Source organism: Pyrus communis, chromosome 7 (genome assembly GCF_041283825.1).
Source record: "Pyrus communis isolate YQ-2024b chromosome 7, ASM4128382v1, whole genome shotgun sequence".
In the NCBI taxonomy this organism is placed as follows: Eukaryota; Viridiplantae; Streptophyta; class Magnoliopsida; order Rosales; family Rosaceae; genus Pyrus; species Pyrus communis.
In genome coordinates, this window is record NC_142571.1 from 20,365,836 (window position 1) to 20,372,480 (window position 6,645).

The 6,645-nt window shown below is 37.4% G+C and overlaps 1 pseudogene; it reads right to left on the reverse strand.

Moving 5' to 3' along the window:
• Nucleotides 1-2,515: 2,515 nt before the first annotated feature.
• LOC137734355 (triacylglycerol lipase SDP1 pseudogene) lies at nucleotides 2,516-5,815 on the reverse strand (annotated as a pseudogene).
• Nucleotides 5,816-6,645: the final 830 nt, after the last annotated feature.

The window sequence follows — 6,645 nt, forward strand, 5'->3', positions numbered from 1 at the left end:
ATTAGCCAGGCTTCAGGCAAACGACTTTGCTGATAGTGGTGGTGCCGTGGTGTCCAATTTCACACCCCTCTGCCCCAGCCTCTGCCTTTTTTTTTTCTCGAAATTGTTAGGGTTTTACAAACCCTATATTTGCTTCTAATTTATGAATATACTTTGCCTCACATATTCCACATAGCAAATATAATTGCGTGATGCATGAAACAAATATATATATTGACAAATATATAAACATATACAATATATACATATACATATATACATACATATATATATATATATATATCTGAAGGTAAATATAAATGAAGGGGGTTCATGCATCATAGGGAATGTTTTCATGCTTCATGGTCGTTTCAAAAATCTTACTTTATTTTAAGCGTACCTAATTGACAGAAAACTACAAAAGCCTTTGAATTTGTAGAAGATCATTCTCAGAAAGCCGGAATTGCATCTCTAGTGCGTTATATTATGTTTAACACAGAAAAATTAAATTGAATCAATAACATGTAGATCAATTCAATAACATAATAAATTAATCATAAAAAGAATGATTAAAATGTAATACTCTCCTGATTGAAGAATAAACTCTCTTTAGCGCAGAGTAAAAAACGTGCTAATAACATGTTGTAGGCATAATTTACTGAACAATTATGGAGGCCATAGAAAAAGGGAAGGTGCGGCATAGAGAGAGAAAGAGAGAGATGTGTAATTGTGATGTGTGTTCTATTCCACCCCAATATGCCTTTATTTATAGTAGTAGAATAGGTAAAATCCTTACCCTTTTAGGATTACAACTCTTAATAGGTAATCAACTCCTAATAGGAATATAAGAGATATTCCTTGATATACTAGGATTTACACAATCACATTCCTAATCTAATAGGACTGCAACAAAAATAAAAATTTCCGTCACTTATATAAAAATACGTGGTATACCATCCGTATTCCGGTCACAATAAAAAATTTCTCGCAATGTTGGACCACCACCGCGCATGCTACACACACAATCACTATACACATGACACATACTGTATTTTAATGGTATTTTAATGATGATGTTTGACTCTTTGCTATCCACTACTTTTCTCTATGTCTTCCAAGCAACATGATCACAAATGGTTCCAAATAATCTGTGTATTTTTCCAGCTAATCAATGTATAGCTAGAGATTTTATAGTTCCAACATGTTTTCGGTATCGTTTAGAATATGAATCTCGTGTCAAGAAGATGAAAAATTTGCATGTGCTTACAAGTAGTTGAGTTATTCGTCCATTAGTTTGATGGTGAACCTCAACTTCTTCATGACATGAATTTCACATCGAAAAGAGAAAGAACCTTGCATTACTTCTTCGGTACATAATAAAATAATCCCAGAAAGCTAAATATGTTAATACATTTTAAGGGCTAGTTTGATATTATTGTGTTTTTAAAAAAAGCTGATTCTGTTGTACTGTGAGAATAAATAGCTGTAAAATAAAGTTGTTGAGTGTTTAATAATAATTTTTTTTTTTTTTTTGTAAAAGTGCTTTTAACAAAGATAAGAGTGTCTGAGCGTTTGGTAAACTTATATATAAATTGTTGTGAATATGTGACTAAAATGGATATGGTATTTAAAATAATTGTCAAAGACAATGATGTAGGGGTAAAGATTGTAGTTTTGTAAAATATGTGGGAGTATATTTACCATTTGAAAATGTCATTAAATGGGCATGGATTTTATGCTTCGGAAAAAAAATACATTTTTTTTTAGAAGTATGGTAAACTCTGCTTCTGCTTTTCTATGCTTTTCTATTGTCATTGGTAACAACTCTTTTAAAAAGTAGTTTTTTTTTTGTTTTACCAAACACATTTTACGTTCCATATTTTTAATAAACTATTTTTTTTTTTTTAAAGTACCACGATCCCAAACCAACCCTAAGTACATAATATATACAAAATTACAAGTGGAATCCCAATTCAGCAGCTTCTAGAACTTCCATAACTTCAAAAGGGTTTCCCACCCATTGGTTTTGGACGTCATGTTTTTGTGTGTTGAATTGGAGCTCATTAGTCTCACTCTCTCCTAATATGTAAGAAAACAAGTCCACTCTCTCGTCCACTATGATTTATGAAGCAGCAAAACCAGAAAAGGAGTCAGTGCACTTTGTACACATTATAAAAGGAAGGGCATGGGAAAAGATCAATTAACATATTAATCTCTCAATGCTTAATATGTTAATTAAGTTTGTTGATCCAAACCTTGAACTTATAGTGTCAAAGCTTTAATTCATTTGGTTTGAACTAAAGCTTGAACTTCTAGCCTCGATTGCAATGTTCGCAATAAGTGGTGGCACGTCCACAATCCGCCAATTGCAATGTTCGACTTGGAGCCTACTCTAAGGGCCCGGAAAACTTCGAGGGGTAAAAAGAACTGATGTGTTTTCACCTTTGAGTCAAGGCCTACATGTACGCAGAGCTCAAGATCAATGCTTTTACTAATTACTGCAGAAGCAAATGAGTGCAACGCTAAAATGTAGGCTTCAAGCAACTACAGTGCTCTGATGATTACGTTCTTCTTCTGTAGGTAGATCCGTTGACTGGCAATTGGGTTCCGTTTCACTTATTAATGCTGTGGAAGATATATGGGCATCGTCATATTCAGATGCAGACCTCGCATCCATGTCCTTTTCCGGTCTGTCAAGTTGCACACATTCAGCTACTTCACTCCCGTAATTTTCCAAGTCATGACTACTCCTGCTTGACAATGTTTCTTTCTTCACAACATTAAATACAATCCCATTATGTATCCTTTCAGGCTGCAAGAGATCGCCTTCAATGCTAGAACCGTTTACTGAAACCACGCTTCCAAACTCCCTCTTATCAAATTTTACGCTTTCAGGTCTTCTTTCAGGTGTTGTACCGCTAGGGCTTTGATGGTAATGATTATTGCCTCCCATCTGAAGCGTCATTGAGTTCAGATTAGTCAGCACACTTATGTTCAATTCAGCATCAACATCGAAATCTTGGACAAAGTCGATTAGTTTATTTGCTGATGTTGTCCTCATCAAGGGTCCACCAGATCTTGTCCAAGAATTAAGATCAACGCTCTCGGATTCACTGTCTCTTCCATCATGCATATTACGGTGGCTTTGAAAGCTTTTACCTGAATGAACTCCACTGGCAGATGTGCCAACACCATGATGGAATGAGGAACCACCATCACCAATGTGGGGGAACCGCTTGAATTCTCTTGAGCAATGCAATTCCAAGATGGAATTCTTCTAGATGCACTGAATTTGTATGAACTAGCTAGGCCATGAGAAGAAGAAGCCGCAGCTCTTTCTGCACTCCTTTTGAGTCTACGCATGTGGTTGAGAATTACGGCACACTGATCAAGCGCAAGCTCAATGCCACAGTTTGCTTTTATGGCCGAGAGCTTCTCCCAAGTGCACCTTCTACCTTGGTTGGCTGCCTTTTGAAGCTCAATATATGTTGGATTTTGTATAATTTTAGAGTACCGGTAAATATGACGGTAAAACAAAACGCTACTTAGTCTCCATCAAGGATTATTAAAAAATGATCCAGATGATTAAAGAACTTTAATGTAAGTTTCCATGGAACCAATGACCAATTCTAATTCAGTAGTTAATGCCAAGCTGATACTCTGACTGTCATAATCATTATTTTCTCCGTGTACCTGAGCAAGTGTGGCCAGCATAACAACAGTAACGTCACCCTCCCAATCTTGAGTGAACAGCTTGGCAATTCCACCTAATGGAAAACCAAGTTCCAGGATGCGGTTACATCTATGCTTCACCTCCATTTCAGCAAGATGAGCAAGCTACACAGTTAAATACTAAAACGGATTCATATGCATCTCATTAGAATGTTAACGTAACAAAATCATGTAACAGACTGAGCAAAATCCAAAGAATGTGCAACCAGTGCACAGATGACAATAAATTCTAGCTTAATGTTCCTGTACTGTCAATAAGATGCTTGCTAATTAACCAAGATGACAGGCTAATTCAATTGATCAAGAATGCTTTTTGCAAAGCCATTGGATAAGTCCATAAAGATATGGCCTGAAGCTTAGTTCAAAACAAATATTTCTTAAGCCGGTAAACCTAACCACATCTCGGTGATGCATCCAAGTTTTTTGCATCAGCTGTTATCTCAACTGAGGATCACCTATTTTTTTGGCTTGCTACTGAGGATACCTTTAGTGCTAGATAATCATACAACATTTCATCAGCTATAAGAAAACATCACTTTTTCCTTCTAACTTCTACGAAGTTGTCAGGTACAGAAAAGAAAAAACAGCAATGAGAAGGCAGATGCATGCTGAAAAGCCTAAGACCTTTCATATTCCTAATTAACAAAATAATTAACATGACAGCGAGAGATGCCAAAAAATGGGACAAAATCATAAATTTCTAAAGAATCTGAATTGAGGTCTCACAAATTCCTTTAGCCTTAACAATGGTGCAATATGAGGATTTGCCTGACGGACAATAAAATGATTAGCGTTGAACAGTTCTTTCAGCTGCATCATAGGTAAATCTATCTCCAAGCTACCATCCCTCCACCTACGCACTGGCATCGACCCCTCCTCTAGACCCAAATTAAATGGAGAATGATATGGAACAATCTCTCCACTTCTATCCTTTGCCATTAGTTCCTGAGCCTCAAAAAGGCCAGGAAAAGCACAAGCTGTGACTGCACTCCATATGACAACATGAGGTGAAGTCAAGTAATTAAGGCATCTAGATGGCTCATGCTTCCTCGGGGAGCAAACAGTTATCCCAAGAATTCGACCTGTCATGTCATAAGCTTCTTGAAACGCCAGGTTACTCGTTAGATGCCTTAGCATCATTTTCAACTGCCTGATCTCATGAACTGCCCCGCATGTCATGACTCTCTTGACAACTGTAAAAATCCCACCCATCTGATAAAAAACTGCAATGAGTGCCAAGAATCCTCAAAAAAGCTCTGGAGCTCAGGCCAAGACCTAGTGGCAACAACAGATCACATACTGAATCCTACACTCGAACCAGCAATTATTCTCGGCAAAAGCTTATGTTGACCAGTGTTTTAACCACACCAACATGGAAAGACCCAAGAGAAGTCCCCCCCACTCAAGAGCAAGGCAGTTCTCCCAAAAGCATGTCTCGTTTCATGCATGAAAGCCAGCTTTTCTTCCAACGAGAGCTCTTCCGAGTCTGAATCACAAACCATTCTCAACTGAGTTGGGACCTCATCTATGTATTCCTTGATGAGTTTGGGAACATGAAGTTTCTCCTTGTGAAGCTCAGGGTTGCACATATTACCGAGATTCTAACATGATCTGCTCGCATGCAGAACATGATATCTCTGAGAGAACCCTCTTCACGACGGTGGTGGAGCTCTTGAAGCTTGTTCCTAACTACTTCTTCGTCATAAAGGTCTGATTCGTTCATCTTTGGTGTCTCTTTATCAAGCATCCTAGTAGCATGAGCCCACTCCTCATAGGTCAATGCACTTCTCATCATATTTCTCCAAAATTTCCTTCGATAAGCCATTTCCGCCTTGACTTTGACATTCGTGTATCGTTTCAACAGAAAAAAAAAATGATTGTCACCCACCATTGCCAATATCCCTTGAGGGTTTCGGGGATGCAACCATGAAAACACGGGAGCCAAAAAGTTCTTGAATCTATAAACGAGACTCAAAAAGATACGAAATATTTGATGCCTCAAATGTCACATTGACTTGCAAAATAAAACCCTGAAAGCGATCGTCCGGCCAACAATGGTTGAAGGTCCAATAGGAAATGGATCAACACTGGCCTCATTAGTCATTACTTATATCCATGTTTTTGGTGCAAGTAAAATGCCTATACTATCCATTTCTATGGCAACAAAGCTGAAGAGCTGTAAAACCTACAGCAACTTTTACAACTACAATACGGTTTTTGTTAGAGTTCATAGCTTTTGATATTTAATTTTATGAAGGTTTTGAGTGTTTGGGAAGAAGGAAAATTGCAGAGAAAATGCAGCTATGGTGCTACGAGAATGATGAAGGTTCTGATTGTATTTCACACTACACTAATCAAATATAACCGTTAAAGGAGAAAGAAGTGAGATTCTTCTCTAACAACTTTACACCAAGATTAAATCCTAGCCTTTGATTCTATCACCTTATGAGGTGATTACACTTGTCATAATCTATCACTTAAATCCTAGGCTAGAGAAGAGACCACTTGGACTATGATCCAATGGCTCAGATTACATCAAAAATTTAAACATATAAAAATGGAATTCAAAACTTGTGACTTTGGCTCCAAGATATCAGCTTAAAGGGTTAAACATCAACACTCCCTTCTAACCCTTTAACTGATTTCACACCAAGCAATCCTCTTAGACACACAAATCGATCCTTTGGCAAAGCTTTAGTAAGAATATTAGCAATCTGGTCTTCTGTTTTGTAGTAGATCAGTTCAATTTCCTTTGCTTGAATGGCTTGTCTGATGAAGTGGAACTTTCGACTGATGTGTCTAGTTTTCTGATGAAGGACTGGATTCTTTGCTATTGTTATGGCAGAGGCGTTATCACATAGGATTGGTGTGCCTTCCACTTGTTATTCCCCAAAGTCTTCAAGCACAAACCTTAGCCATTTTGCATGTGATGTT